Below are 17100 nucleotides of genomic sequence, written 5' to 3'. Positions count from 1 at the left end.
CTACAACAATAAAACAACAAGGGCAACAAAAGGGAATAAATAAATAAATAAATGTTAAAAAAGACAATCTGATTCATCCTTGGCTCTACTAATTGACAATAAAAAAATGACATGTACAGTTTTTAAGCTTTAGTTTCCTTAGTTTTACAATCAAAGCAGCATTTCCCCCTATATATAGGTATCTCAAAGGTCTTGAGAGTGATATGAAATAGTTTCAAAAACCATTTTGCAAATTATGTAGACATGTAGCTTCCTGGGCCAGTGGTGGGTGGGAGTGGGTGGGAGTGATGGGTCACAGTCTTTTGGTAGTGGGAATGGTGTTTATGTACACTCCTAGTGAAATGTAGCCATATAAATTGCTAGTTAATTAATATGAGAGGGGGAAAATTAATTGTATATCTTGAAGTTTCTTTTTTAAAACACAGACTGAATCTTTTTAATATATAGACTGTGTATTTGATAGGCAGACTCTCTCAAAAGCCTAGACCAAATAGATCAGAAGCAACCTATAGCACAGCTATAATCAAGATACTGGGTACTGTACAGCAAACCCTAGCAAAAGGACTTTTCAAAGTTAATCCAATTACCAAATAATGTGATGATAACATTAACTATCGATTGTCTTTTGGAACCCTAAGACAGCAGGAACCTCACATCTCCACTATAGAGCCTCTACTTCCCCTAGTCCTGGAACCCTTGGATAGGGCCCACTTTTCCCGTATGCCTCTCCCATTCCATATAAAATAATATTGCATCTGCCAATCACAACCTAATCAAAGCAACGATGGCCACCTCAACATACTTCACTTCATACTGTGTCCAGAGACTTCACGTGTGGAATGACAACCCTTCAGCTTCATTACTCGGGTGAGACCTTTCCTTTCATAGTATACTCTAATTCCATCTCAGGTGGTTCACTTTCTAACAAACTCCCAAAACCTAGATATACACCAGTTTCTGTGAGAGAGAGCATAGCTTCACACGTATCCGTAAACTACTGCAAAATATATACCTGAAAGCAGAAGTACACTAGAGTTTTCAGTGAGTACCCCCTAACACTTCCTCTCCACTATTCCAAGCTTTGGGTCCATGATTGCTCAACAATTTGTTTGGCTTCGTATGTTAACTCTCTTTTCAGTCACCAGGTTCCAGATGTCATCAGGATGCCGGCCAGGCTTCCCTGGACTGAAGACCCCACCAATGTGTCCTGGAGCTCCGCTTCCCCAGAGACCCACCCTACTAGGGAAAGAGAGAGGCAGACTGGGAGTATGGACCGACCAGTCAACGCCCATGTTCAGCAGGGAAGCAATTACAGAAGCCATTGTGTACCTTCTACAACCCACAATGACCCTGGGTCCATGCTCCCAGAGGGATAGAGAATGGGAAAGCTATCAGGGGAAGGGGTGGGTTATGGAGATTGGGTGGTGGGAATTGTGTGGAGTTGTACCCCTCCTACCCTATGGTTTTGTTAATTAATCCTTTCTTAAATAAAAAAATAAAAAAATAAATGTAAAACAAAACAAAACTAGTTATATAAATGTAAAAAGAGTAAAATTTTTATAATCTACAATTAGAAATGTTATGCTGTATCTCTTTTTATTATGTTACAGTATTATGTTAATATATAATTACATTTATAAGTTACTATATATATAAAATTATAGAGAAATAAGAGTAACATAAGTATGGACTACAAAAGAAGAATATTGATTATTAAGCTCTACAATTTGGAAGTCATAGGGAAACATCAGGCTAGCTACTAGTCAGAATTCTCTGCAGTGACATGATGCTTTTCAAGCCTTCTATATCATGCTGCTATTGCTGCTACTTTTCAAACACATTGCAGCATATTCTGTTCCAAATTGGAGACTATACAAAGAAATATATGTTGTCTATCAATAGCTGGATTTTCTGGGGGGAGGGGAATACAGGCCCAAAAAGGATGACAGAGGACATAGTGGGGGTTATATTGTTATGTGGAAAACTGGGAAATGCTATGCATGTACAAACTATTGTATTTAGTGTTGAATGTAAAACATTAATTTCCCAAGAAAAAAAAATAGTTGTATTTTCTACAATTGAACCTAAATTATATGAACTTGAGTTGAGATCATCAAAGACTCTACATGCATGGAGAGCTACAAAAAACTCCTTTAAACTAACATGCAACAAACCTTAATAAATGTAGACTTGCTACACTGAGGATACTGAAACACAATACTATCCTAAACAAAACAATGGAAATATATACTGTTTGTAGTCTTCAACTTTATCCCTTCCAGAATTTTAAACTCTGACAAAAATAAGACTTGTGAAGAAAATTAGTCTCATCAGTTTCATAGGTTTCAGTCAGTGCAAGTATATGTCAGTGTGCATAATCAGAAAAATATTACTGAGACAATTGCTATAAATGTCATTTTCATATAGACAAATGATCTCCATTCTTCCAGATAGTTGGATAGCAAAGCCCTGCTCAAAAAATTACATGTATGTATAGCTATCCAGATTCCGCAAATATGTCATTGGCTTATAACTTATCTGTAAATTTAACATGGTCTTTTTGTTTCATACTATGGCTATTATTATTATTACTATTATTATTTTAGGTTTTTATCTTTATTAATTTATTGGATAGACAGCCAGAAATCTAGAAGGAAGGGAGTGATAGAGAGGAAGAGAAACTGAGAGACACCTGCAGTACTGCTTCACCGCTTGTAAAACTTTCCCCCTGCAGGTAGGAACACTGTGATGATTTTTTTAAATATTTATTTTTTTATTTCTTTATTGGGGAATTAATGTTTTACATTCAACAGTAAAAACAATAGTTTGTACATGCATAACATTCCCCAGTTTCCCATTTAACAATACAACCCCCACTATGTCATTTATCATCCTTCATGGACCTGTATTCTCCCCACCCACCCACTCCTAACCCAGAGTCTTTTACTTTGGTGCGATATGCCAATTACATTTCAGGTTCTACTTGTGTTTTCATTTCTGATCTTGTTTTTCAACTTCTGCCTGAGAGTGAGATCATCCCATATTCATCCTTCTGTTTCTGACTTATTTCACATACCATGAATTTTTCAAGGTCCATCCAAGATCGGCTGAAAACGGTGAAGTCACCATTTTTTACAGCTGAGTAGTATTCCATTGTGTATATATACCACAACTTGCTCAGCCACTCATCTGTTGTTGGATACCTGGTTTGCTTCCAGGTTTTGGCTATTACAAATTGTGCTGCCAAGAACAAATGTGTACACAGATCTTTTTGGATGGATGTGTTGGGTTCCTTAGGATACTGTGATTATTTTACCACATGATTACTTCTATAGTAAATTCTAAGTCCCTAGCAAAAGAGGAAGTTATTTTCATCTGCCTGTTCTCCAAAAATACTTAGAAAAGAATTCAGTGTGGCAATGGAATTACATTCAATATTACATACCCTTGATATGCTTATCCACTAACCTTGAAGCTCTACAAATCCCTTTGGTTAGGAATTTTATGAAGGTTTTACTAAGTAGGCATAATACATTATTAAATTATTGTTACTAAACTCAATCGTCAGTCCTTCACTGTTTCCCAGTTAAAGAGGTTCCAGTCTATCTATATATATTTTTTCCCTTTTGTTGCCCTTCTTTTTTTTTTATTGTTGTTGTAGTTATTATTGTTGTTGTTACTGATGTCGTCATTGTTGGGTAGGACAGAAAGAAATGGAGAGAAGAGGGGAAGACAGAGCGGGGGCAGAGAAAGATAGACACCTGCAGACCTGCTTCACAGCCTGTGAAGTGACCCCCAGCAGGTCACTTACCCACTGCGCTACTGCCGGACTCTCGAGGTTTCAATCTTCTAATCACACACTTGGTTTCTCCGGAAACCAGCACTCAAACTCTTGGAGTCCTCTCACTAGTATGAATTCTGGTGGTTGAAAGGAGCTATGAATAGCCAAAGACATTTCTTCTATAGAGAACGGTGCAGAGATAGGCCACTTGCCTTGTATACCTGAGGTCCTGTGTTCAACCTGCAGCACCAAATACTTCTCTCACATCTGTTGCTTATTATATCACAATATCAAATTCTCTAGTGCATGATTTTGAGAAGTTATATCTATGTTGAAATACAGTCCACATCTCTGCTGGGGCTTTCTTATGTATCATCCTGAAATACAAATCTGATTGAACTCTCTTTTCTCGAAAATTATTATTTCTTCAGTTTAAGCAGCACAAATTAAAGGAGATAAAAAATGTTACATGCCTTTCTTCAGGAAAAATATGTTGCAATCATAAGTACACATAACGATTAAAGTAGCCATCCTCTTCAATTCTGAAAATTGTTATCCTCACACTGTATTTCAATGTATTGTCCAACTGAAATGCCTACCCCTTATTAGGGGTACAGATTAAATGCTACATTATACCTGTGTAGTTAGAGTGCTGTTTTAGTCACTTCACTGTCCTGGGGTTGCATTTTCCTAAAAACATTTTCTTTTAATACGTTAAAGGTGTCTATGGCTATACCACCCTGAGCACACCCGATCTAGTCTAATCTCTGAAGCTAAGCAGGGTTGGGCCTGGTTAGTACTTGGATGGGAGATCATCTGGGAATACTTTAGAGGTTAATAATCAAACTGTTGATGGAGGCATGACAGAAATATTTTATGACCAAGCTCTCTTTGTAGACAAATAATGATTTTAAAGGTCTGAAGAGAGTCTTATACAGTTGATTTCATATACTTAAAAATCTTCAGAAGTAAAATTTTTTACCATGAAAGTAAACAGAACGATGAATAAGTGGTATGACACGAGGAAAGAAAATCTCAGGAAGATAAAATTATTCTTGGATGACTATATGATATTCAGTAAGCAGTACTATGTTTAAATGGAAATGTATATTCTCTTTTTAAAATACATTTTATTTATTTATTTATTTATTTATTGGATAGAGACAGAGATAATTTTTTAAATTTGTTTTTATTTATTTATTATTTTATAGAGACAGAGAAGAATTGAAAGGAGAGGGGGAGATAGATAGATAGATAGATAGATATAGAGAGACACCTGTAGTCCTACTTCACCACTCATGAAGCTTTCCCCTTGCAGGTGGGGACCAAGGGCTTGAACCTGCATCTTTGCTCACTGTAATGTGTGTGCTTAACCAGGTGTACCACCACCTGGCCCCGAGACAAAGAGAAATTAAGAGGGAAGGGAGAAATAGAAAGGGAGAAAGAGTGTCACTACTTCACCACTCATGAAGCTTTCTCCCTGAAGATGGGGATCAGGGACTTAAATCTAGGTCCTTGAGCACTGTAACATGTATGTTTTACCAGGTGTGTCACTGCCCACCCTCTGTATGTGTTATGGAAACTACAATCTTAACTCAGATTTATCTTGCAATGTCCTAAGACAGTTTGATAACAAATCAAAAAACATACGCATTGAAAAAAATTCAAGTCTCTTCAAATGTTTATTTTATTTCCTACAAAAAAGCAAAACTCTCCTATTTTCTTATGTGGTGGCAATATACACAACTGGCTTTGTTCTGAAATGCCATTGTAAAAACTTATGGTGCTTTTTTACTCTTTAACAATCAGGCTTGTTGCTTCTGCACTGCAGAATAATTGTGCATTTTATAAAATTGACAGTTAGGACCAAAGAAGACAAAAAGGAGTACTGGATAACCATCCACTTCCCTTTAAGCCTTGGATTTCATTGCACATCAACAGTCTTCTTGTGGCCATAAAGCCCCCCTGGCTGACTCAGGGCTATTTTCATAGAAAACAAACTTTTCTCTCTAAACCAAACTACAGTAAAGCTTATAGCTCTCAGTCTCTTATGAAGAACATAAATATCCACTGTGGGCTGGAGAGACAGAATAATGTTTATGTAAACACACTCCATGCCTAAGGCTCTGAAGCTCCCCAGAGTCAGTCTCCAGCACCACTATAAGCAAAAGCTGAACAGTGCTCTGGCCTCAATTTCTCTCTCTCTCTAAGGTTTTATAATAACAATAATAACTATTATTATTACTACTATTATTATTATTTTAATAAAAAGGATAGGATAGGAGGAGAGAGAGAACCAGAATATCACTCCCATACATGTGATGCCTAGGATCAAACTTGCACCCTCATGCTTGACAGCCCAACATTTTATCCACTGTGCCACCTCCCACCCACCCCCCATCTACCTCTCCCATTAAAATAAAATATTTTAAAAAGGTATATTCATTTGAAAAGACTTCCCAAATACACTCAGATTTTTCTCCTATATAATTTAAGTCTGTCTAGATGGAAAGTACCTGTACTCATTTGAAAAGTTTTTAATTTATTTCCTACAGTGGTTCAGATTGGTTTTGGTGAATATGCATATATGAGAAAACATTCAAATGGATTAACTTGAGCCCATAAAAAATAAATTATTCCCTACTGCTCCTTATTAATTTTCTCCTCCTCTTTTATTATCTAAGTAAATCTAGCTAACTAGAAAAATATATACTGATGTTATTTAAGAACACATTATATAAATGATAAGAATAGCAAGCTCTATTGGATAAATGGAATGTAAATGCCTCTGACTATTATTAAAGATGCCACCATTATATCACCCTATTTTAAACATAGCTCATTTTATTTCCTGGCTGCTTCCTTTCATTATTGCCTTGTGATATGTAATAGCATGCTATGTATTGTATCTCACCAGTAATATTATGCTGTTTTCAGCTTGTTTTGGATTTATCTTTTCAAGGTCAAAGCATTTGGTCTGCCTAAGAAGCTATTCTGTAGTACAGACTTTTTTTCCCCATAACTTTTATTTCTCAATTCCTAGACATATTTAAAATTCTAATCAGATTTTGAAATGCTACACTTGAACATGATATAACACAGAGAATCTAAAATCACTCATCCACCACTATTTTATTCCTGCTTATTTTATGAGCCATCAACAAAAAGCTATTTTTGTAATAAATCTTGTTAGACTTCTCAGCAATAATAACTTGAGATTTAAAAATGGAGATAAGATCTTTTTTTTCTTTTCCTTTCCTTTTGAGTACTGTGAGTCACTCTATTAGTGTGCTGTTTAAACAATTATTCACTAATATTTTAATTTGCCCCTTTTTTTCATGTTAGCACAACATTAAAGTTCCACTATCAATCACTGTTTCATCTGACAGCCAAAGTGCTCACTTTATGAATATTATCCCTGCATCCTTTTTTGAAAAAATTATTATATTTATTTATTTATTGGGTAGAGACAGCCAGAAATCCAGAAGGAAAAAGGGTGATAGAGAGGGAGACAAATAGAGTCTGCAGTTCTGCTTCACTACTTGTGAAGCTTCCCCCCCTGTATGTGGAGAAATGCAGTCAAATTCATTTGGTTTATTGTACCAAGGGAATTTTCGTTGCCTACATTTGTATGCAAAGACTACATAACTGATAAAGAACAAAATGTATGACAAATGCCAAAATAGCATAATTGCTTACACTGGTCAACACTCTAAAAAAATAGTTATTTTTCTGCATTAAAATAACAGTGAAACTAGATGGTAGCACACCCATTACCACATCCAGGTTTGAACATCGGTCCCTGTGTGTGTTTGGTGGTGGTGGGGGGTAGCTAAGAGCAGTGATCTTTTTTTTTTTTTTTTTTAAGCTTTCAGGGTTACTGTTGGGGCTCGGTGCCTGCACTATGAATCCACCGCTCCTGAAAGCCATTTTTCCCATTTTGTTACCCTTGTTGTGGTTGTTATTGTTGTTATAGATGTTGTTGTTGGACAGGATAGAGAGAAATCAAGAGAGAAGAGGAAGACAGAGAGGAAGAGAGAAAGATAGATACCTGCAGACCTGCTTCACTGCTTGCAAAGCGACTCCCCGCCCCCAGGTGGGGAGCCAGGGGCTCCAACCAGGATTTTTGCATTGATCCTCATGCTTTACCCCATCTGTGCTTAACCCACTGTGCTACCATCCAGCCCGGGAGCAGTGATTCTTAATGTAAGCACTGAGCCCAAGAAATACCTGGTGGCAATTACAAACAAACGAACATGGTTACTATCACTAGTGACTAAGGAGTTATGAAAGTTAAAAAAAAAAAAAGATGACAACTAGGATTTAATTTATGTACTGTTAATTTGGAAAAGTTGGAATAGTTTTTTGTTGTCGTTTGTTTTGTCACTAGAGTTATTGCTGGGGTCCAGCAACCTTTTCTTTTGTTCTTTTTCTGTTTTTCTTTCCTCCTCTTCTTATCCCCGACCCCCTTCCTTCATTCCTTCCTCCCTTTCTTCCCTCCCTTCCTCCTTTCCTCCCTTCCTCCTTTCCTCCCCTCCTTCCTTCCTTCCTTCCTTCCTCCCTCCCTCCCTCCCTCCCTCCCTCCCTTCCTTCCTTCCTTCCTTCCTTCCTTCCTTCCTTCCTTCCGCCTCCAGGGTTATCGCTGGGGCTAGATGCCTGTACTATAAATCCACTGCTCCTAGTGGCCATCTTTTTTTCCATTGCTGCTGTTGTTGGAGAGGACAAAGAGAAATTGAGAGGGGAGGGGAAGACAAACACCTGCAGACCTGCTTCACTGCTTGTGAAGCGTGCCCCTTGCCCTTCATACTATGTGCACTTAACCTGGTGCACTACTGCCCGGCACCCTCTTCCTTTTTTTTTTTTTTTTTTTTTGATAGACATAGAAAGGGAAAGAGAGGGGCTGGGTGGTGGCACACCTGGTTGAGCACATGTTTTACAATGTGCAAGGACCCAGGCTCGAGCCCCCGGTCCCTACCTGCAAGGGGAAAGCTTCATGAGTGGTAAAGCAGGGCTGCAGATGTCTCTCTCCCTCTCTATCACCACCTTCCCTCTTGATTTCTGACTGTCTCTATCCAATAAAGTAATAAAAATTATTAAAAAAAAAGAAAAGAAAGGGAAAGAGACAGGGAGAGAAAGAGGGAAGGGGAAACATCTAAAATACTGCTTCACTATTCTTCAAACTTCCCACTTCCGTATGGGGACCAGGGGCTTAAACCTGGGTCCTTGAGCATAGTAATGTGTGAGCACTACTGTGCTTGCCACCACCAGTCCTAGTTGATACAGTTTCAAGACAGCAGCTAGATTTGTAAACTAATGGTATGATTCACTCCATTTTATTTATATTGGGGGGGTGTTAACTATATATAAGCTAATAAACAGAGATGAGTGGTATTTATAGTCAATGACTATTAGTTAAAAACATTAACTATAACTTCAGTATAATAATGTTTTTTAGTGTCACTAGGGCTTTACTGCTCTGAGTCTGCTTTTTCAGCTAGAAAGAAAAAGACAGAAACAGAGAGATGGATAGATGCCATTAAAATTATTGTCAGAGTAGTGATGAGAGAGAATGAGGAAGTCTTGAACCTGGGTACTATGCATGACAAAGCAGGTGTTAGACCCAGCTGAGTTATCTTGCCAACTGAAAACAAATGTTAATATGTTAGACTACAGAAGAACAATCACAGAATTTTTTTTTTCATCAAAGTGTGATAAAGGGCTCATCTGACTGTAGTCCTTAGCTCTTATTAGGCCCATGTGATTGCAGCCCCCTGACTCTGTGTCTACAGACTACAACTACATCCTGTTTTTCTTCAGAGTTAACCTAGCCCACCTGGTCCCCTCCTCACTTTCCATTCACTGGCTTCTTCCCCAGCCCAAATGTAGTTAGATGGTGAGCCAGCTCTCACTTACCAACGGGAAGAGGATAGCTCATTATTATCTCCTAATAATGTATAAAAAGCCCCAAGATCATCTTAGGTGTGCCTGCTGGGTTAGACCCCTTGCACCATATATATGGTTTTGTTTGTTTGTTTTTTGCCTTGGTTCCAACTCTTGTGTCTTAGTCTCTTTCTAAGGCTTAGACGGTACATTTTCACACAATTTCTCACATAAGTAGTGTTGATTTACCAGACTGTTTATATTTTAGGGGTACAATTTAATGCTGCTTTAAAATAAAAGTTATTACACTTTGCCCACTATCAAAGTGCCAATTTCCCTCCACTACAGAACATCACAGGAATTAGAAGATAAAAACTGGAGCTTTGACGTTCTTATGCTTTCGTGGCACATTAGACAGTTATTTTACCATTGTGGCCCTCCTTTTCTTCTCATTTTATGAGTGAATGTATAACAAATGGAACTAAATTGCATCTTGAGTGAATTTATAGTCTGCATACTATAAATAACTAACATCCCTGAAATATGCCTAGTATGTATCATTATATAACTTCCTTTATCTGTCTGTTGAAGTAATTATTTCTTTTCTTTTTCTTTATTTCTTTTTCCTTTTTTCTTTTACCAGAGTACTTATCAGGTCTGATTTATGGTGGTGAAGGGGATTGAACCTGGGACTTTAAAGCCTCAGGCAGGAAAGTCTCTTTGCATAACTAGAATGCTCGAGGATGTCGAACTTGGATGCCTGAGTTGCACAGCAGATGTCATCGGCGTAGATGAACTTCCTTGAAGAAGTTTCTGGGAGGTCACTGATGTAAATATAAAATAGCGTAGGAGCCAGAACAGAGCCCTGGGGGAGGCCACTTGAGGCAACTCTCCATCTGCTAGACTTGTCACCCAGATGCACCCGGAATCTTCTGTTTTGGAGAAGAAACAATATAGTGTTGGCCACCCATGGAGGCAGGCATCTTGAGATCTTGACTAGGAGACCACGATGTCAGACCATGTCATAGGCTGCTGTGAGATCAACAAAGACAGCACCCATCTTTAAATTCTTCTGGAATCCATTTTCAATGTAAGTTGAGAGGGCCAGGACTTGTTCGCAGGTAGATCTTCCTGGGCGGAAACCAGCTTGGGCGGGTGATAGGAATTTCTCTGTAAGAGGAGAAATTCGTGACAGAAGCAGCCTCTCAAGGAGTTTGTAACACACGGAGAGGAGAGAAATTGGTCTATAGCTGGCGGCCAGTGTTGGGTCTTTCTTTGGTTTCAAAACTATTATCTTCGCACGATGCCAAATTTTGGGCGTAGATTTGGATTCCAAGATGTGGGACAGGAACACTCACAAAAGACATGTCTCTGATATCTGATGACTAAAAAAATGGTGACTAATCCCTAGCACTGCAAAAACGGTATCATCTGTTTTCCACCTACACCATGCCTCGGCCTCGTGTGAGCTTAATGTGCAGCTTGACGATACGAGAATCCGGCATGAAGCCCAGCCAGTCTATCTTGGCGTTACTCTCAATCGCACTCTGTCATTTCACGAACATCTCATAAAAACTGCAGCAAAGGTGGGCGCGAGGAATAACATCATTGCAAGACTGGCCAGCTCCTCATGGGGCGCGAGTGCTTCCACACTACGATCATCATCTCTGGCATTATGCTATTCCACTGCAGAATACTGTGCCCCAGTATGGTTCCGTAGCCCCCATGTCCACTTGGTCGATTCCAAATTATATTCCTCCATGAGGAACCATCCATTCCACCCCGGTTCCATGGCTGCCAGTTCTTAGCAACATTGCCCTGCCAGATATTCATCAGGATGCGGCATTATCTAAGTTCATTTCCCACGCCTACGCTTGACTGGACCTGCCAATATATGCGGATATCTTCGCCTACCCTGTCCAACGCTTGATGTCTCGTCATCCAATCTGGTCTCCTACGCCTACAATGAACTTCTCTGTTCCAGACTCTTGGAAACAGAGTTGGCAGTCAGCTGAGGTAAAGAACAAACACCTCATCATAGACCCCTGCAAGCGTCAACCCGGCTTTGACCTAGCTCGTTATGATTGGGCCCTCCTCAATCGCTATCGAACAGGCCATGGCCAGTGCGCCGCTATGTTCCATTGCTGGGGAGCCAGAGATGACCCAAACTGCCCCTGCAGCTACAGACAGACTATGACCCACATAGTCAAGGACCGCCACCTCTCCAGATTCAAAGGAGGTCTCGAAACTTTACATCAGGCTCAACCTGACGCTGTTGACTGGCTACAGAAGAAGGGCAAACGCTAGAAGAAGAAGAACTAGAATGCTGTCTAGCCCCACCCAAAGTAATCATCTCTTACTCTGAGAACTATTTAAAACTGATCAATCAGGATGACTGAATTACCAGTTTTTCTTTAGAGTCAAAGTCTAAGAATTATCATTTTTATTTGGTTACATTCAAGTGGAAAAAAAAAAAAACAACCAGAAGAAGAATAATTATACCAAAGGGTAATTAATTAATTAGAAGGAGGTAGGAGTTATATTTTGTTTATCCTAATGGCTTTGAGGTAAAATCAGATATTTATTTATTTATTTATTTTTAGGATGGAGAGGGTGGGAAGAGAGAGAGAAAGAGAGTGAAGTAGAGAGAGGGGGAGGAGAGAAAGGGAAATTGCATCACTGAAGTTTCATTCAATATGGGGGAGGCCAGATTTGAATCTCAGTTGCATACATAACTAAGCAGCACCCTATCAAAGTGAGCTATCTCACTAACCCCAGATAATCCACTTATCCCAAACTTGTATATTTAATATAGGAAAAAAAAAGTCTATGTAACAAGAAAGATCACTGCAAAAGTAAAAGGTCCTCATTTCAGTAGTACATGACTTCCTTGAATAAAAAATATTATTTTTTCTTTCTTTTTCTTTTTTTTTTTTTAACTGTTGGGTACTGTAAATCCTAGTGACTGTTACTAACTGGGCAGACACACAATTCCCTTATCTTTTAGCTACATCACCTCCATGCAAATTGATCTGAGAGTGACTCTAGGAAAACAGCAGCTTGATTCTCTATAGTTATTTATGGGTTGAGTTTCCTAGGCTTAATTTTGATTTATAACAACTGAAATTAATTCAGGCATTTCACTGCTTACAAGGGTGGCTTTGATTTCACCAATCCAATAAAAAAGACCATTTACTAACATATTGTGTCAGTAACATTTCAGTTGGAGTAAGAAAAAAAAACTTTATTAAAAGATTTTGTAATTTCATATGAGACATGCACACAAAAAGACAGTGTTTCACATGAGAGAGAGAAAAAAAATAAGAAGAGAAGGAACCACTCTAGCACATGATGCAATGAGGAATCCAACTGGGAGTCTTTGATGTGTAAGCACTGAGCTCTATCAGCTGAATAATTTCTTCAGTCACCAAGATGGCTTCTTAATTGTGAAGTTTCTACTTGAGATTCCTTCCTTCAGAACACATTATTCTACTATCTACTGACAAATGTGAGAATCAGACTGTTTATGCAGATTCTCAGAGACTGAATAACTTAAGTAATCCGTTTGCAGCGTAATTTCAAAGGTACACTATTACGGTATTAAGAGAAAACATTCAGTGGTCCAGCTAGTGGCACAGTGTTTGTGCCAGTCTTATTTATCATATGTCACAGAGGCTGGATTCTACTTATTATAGGTACCTAAGCCAAGAAAATCATTTTAAAGATAGAAATGTGCAACTTCTCCTAGCAAATATTAGTCATCTATTTACCTACCAAAACCTCCAGTTAATAAGAAAACTAGGACAAGTCTTTGGTTTTATTGGAATTGTGTGGGGAGAGGTGCACAAGTTAACTGAATTAACTTCCTTCCTCTAAGTCCTAATTTAATGATTATTATCATCAGGATATAAATAATTTAATAATACAATTGTGAGGATATACAGTTATGATAAACAGCTGTATAAAAAGCAAAACAGAATTATTAGCAGCTATAAAATTAAAACGTATTTTATTTATTTATTTTATTTTCCTTTTTGTTCTTGTTTTTTATTGCTATTGTACTTATTATTGTTGTTATTGATGTCATTGTTAGATAGGACAGAGAGAAAAGGAGAGAGGAGGGGAAGACAGAGAGGAGGAGAGAAAGACACCTGCAGACCTGTGGGTTAAGCGCACATGGCACTAAGCCAGGGACCTATGTAAGGATCCCGATTTGAGCCCCTGGCTCCCCATCTTCAGGGGAGTCGCTTCACAGGCCGTGAAGCAAGTGACCAACAGTATTATAAATCATATTTTTTAAAGAAAGAAATCTCTTTTCTTATTTTTTCCCAGAAATAATATTGTGATGAGTGCTAAGTATATACAGCTCTTCAAGCATGTTTTTACACTCAGCTAAATCATACTTTGGTACAGAACATAAAAATAGATAAAGAGAGAACAGGGGAAGTCAAGGCAGAGTGGTGAAAGACAGAGAGCTACAATTCTTCCCATACCTATTCATTTCACTCTTATTCCCTACTGTACCTGTTAAAGCAACTTTCAATAAATAAACCAATACAGCTATGAAGATTAAAATATGCATTTTTGGATGAGGGTTTGTAAATACTTTTGGGGAATAATTTGAATTTAATAGGAAGCAAGTATATATATATGCAATGCTATTCCCACAGCCCAGGGCAGTATCATTCTTTTTATAATTATTATTTTAACAGAGGAGAGTGTGCACGCAGTCCCCCACTAACAGAAATTATGCAATACAGTTTCCTACATTTGGGGAAATTGCAGGGGTCAACAAATCCCAAGTGCAATGGACAAGTCTCACCCTGGGAAAACCACCTGCCTGATGATGGTTTTTCCTCTGCCAGGTAAGTATAGCAGGATCATTCTTTATTTCAACTTTAGTTCCCAGATCTCTGGTTTTCTTTTATTGAGAGCTCCTTTAATAAACAAACATTCCTCATGAGCAAATTTGTTCTATTTTACCAGAAATAAGATAATAGAAGTTGCCATGTTTGCTCTCAACAACCAGGTGAAGATAATGCATTTGGTGTTAAGGGTGGGGGGCATGTGGACATAGAAAGAACAATGGTAAATATGTTTTTCAAGGAGTAATTCTGTATGGAAAACTTGGGTGTCATTATTTCTAGGCTTTAACATGAACTGACAGTTATCTTCATTTTGAATATACAAGAAAAGTTGCTATAGAAAAGACATTATAAGAGAATGAAGCAAGTTATGAGTTGATATAGATTTATAAGCTAGGTAGTCTAAAAGAGATGAAGGGTACACATTAAAGCTGTGATTAATGAAAGATGAAAATAGTGTTATGACCTTGAAGACTGGAACATACTTCAAAGTGATTTTGACAAGTTAGACAAATATTTAACCAGAATGAAGGGAAAATTAATATAGTGGTTCTATCAATTTTGCCATCATATTCTGAATCCTGTGTCTGCTTGTTATTTTCTTTCCTAGCCCCCAAAAGAACCACCAGTATCTCTTACCTGGTCTATTGTCACTTAAGACCCCTGATTAATCTCACATCTTTTTTCTTGCTTTGATTCACCATTCTTCATCTCATTCTTTCATAGCATTTACTCTGCCTCCAGATTAATCATTTTGTTCTTTTAACTCTTCAGTTTACTTTGGAGTCTTTGTTGTTCTGTCAAAATAATTTTTTTTCCTTCCTTCCTTCCTTCCTTCCTTCCTTCCTTCCTTCCTTCCTTCCTTCCTTCCTTCCTTCCTTCTTTGCCTCAAGGTTTATTGATGGGGCTCGGTGCCAACGCTACGAATCCCCTGCTCCTGGTGGATATTTTTTTTCCATTTTATTGGATAAGACAAAGAGGAATTGAGAGAGGAGGGGAAGATAGGGAGAGAAAAGACACATGCAAACCTGCTTCACCACTTGTGAAGCACCCCCACTCCTGCAGGTGGGGAGGTGGGTTCTAACCTGGATCCTTATGTGGGTCTTTGTGCTTCACACTATGTGTGCTTAACTGGGTGTGCCACTGCCAGGCCTCTGAAATACTTAGTTTAGCTCTGTATATGTCTGCATTTTCTGAAGCTACTTATTAAAGTCACTATCTCAAGCTAACTTTCAGAACCACTCTAACTCTTGATTTCTATTCATATCTAAATCTCCTACAACAAAGGAAGTAAAATCCCTGTGTACCACAATGCCTGTTTTGTTTTTTGTTATATCTACCATTATCTAAAATCATTTTACCTATTTCAATACTAGATCAGTCTTTGTCTCAAAAGAAAATGGAAGTTTTTTAGGTTATATATTTCCCTAAGTATATGTCAGTATAGCTCATCCTCCACCAAACCACTATCTTGTTCTAACTGAGGGCCGTAGATCCTTCCTAGGGAAAAGATCACTATTTGTCTTGTTTAGTATGTATTTTGTACCTTAGAAAAGGACTTGGCACTTAATAAGTACTAAGTAGATATTTGTTGGAAGTCTAGGAAAGCAGCTCTCAAAGTGTTATCTAAAGATACTGCATAGGTCCTTAAACTACATCAGGAAGAAGACTCCATAACATTTTCATTTTTTTCCCCCACGAATATACAACGGAGTGGTCTAAAAGGTACATAATATGTATAATAACAGAAGTCATTTGCAGAAGAACATACAAGATTTTCAATAAGGTAAAACAATGTTACTATTTACTAAGGCATTTCAGTTTTAGAAAGTTACTTTTTCCTGGCTGAGTGCACATGTTACAATGTACAAGGACCCTGGTTCAAGCTCCTGGCCCCCACCTACAGGGGGAAAGCTTTGTGAGTGGCGAAGCAGTGCTTCAGGTGTCTCTCAGTCTCTCTCCCTCTCTATCACCCCCTTCCCTCTCAATTTCTGGCTCTTTCTATCCAATAAATAAATACAGTAATTAAAACAAATTTTTAAAGAAAGTTATTTTTTCATGAAAGTATATTATTAATCTTAACATATCAAAGGTGACTATTGTTGTTTTAAACACTTTAATGCACATTTAAATGTTTTATCATCATATATGTAGCAAAAATTAATAGATATAACCTGCATAAAGATAAAGTACTTTGAGATCTCAATAAATTTTAAAAATTCAAATATATTGAGTTCAAAAATCTGAAAGCACTAGGATAAGACATCATTAACTAGAAAATAAACAGGAGAATTTTTTTCTTTCAATCAGAACTGATATCACTTAGGCTTTTCTCTTTCCCAATTCTTGCTTTCTAAAAAAACTATCTTCATTTCCCTGCATATTTTCACATCTGAAAAGTAACCCTTTTCTATGAAATCTATCCCCAAAACACTAGCTAGCTATATACCTTTAAAATCTTAAGCATCCTGTATTGCACCAAGATAAAGCAGTCTGGGGAAGGAGGAAGAAGAGAGGTGCAAGATAGTAGAAAATGACTCAAGTTGTAAGTGAAAGTATTTTGCCGACAACTGT

At 37.9% G+C, this 17100-nt stretch overlaps 1 protein-coding gene and 1 non-coding gene across 35 annotated transcripts in view; both read right to left on the bottom strand.

Annotated features, from left to right (window-relative positions):
• The window catches only part of NRXN1 (neurexin 1), a 1383669-nt gene that overhangs the window by 958697 nt on the left and 407872 nt on the right, over nt 1-17100 (bottom strand). The window lies entirely within an intron of this gene.
• Nucleotides 14371-14534, bottom strand: LOC132537752 (U1 spliceosomal RNA). Its single transcript, XR_009549205.1, has one exon. It is a non-coding gene; the product is annotated as a U1 spliceosomal RNA (small nuclear RNA).

The sequence above is a fragment of the Erinaceus europaeus genome, chromosome 3, assembly GCF_950295315.1.
Source record: "Erinaceus europaeus chromosome 3, mEriEur2.1, whole genome shotgun sequence".
NCBI classification, from domain to species: domain Eukaryota; kingdom Metazoa; phylum Chordata; class Mammalia; order Eulipotyphla; family Erinaceidae; genus Erinaceus; species Erinaceus europaeus.
Note: the sequence above shows the minus strand (reverse complement) of the source record. Positions and strands in the feature narration are given on the sequence as shown.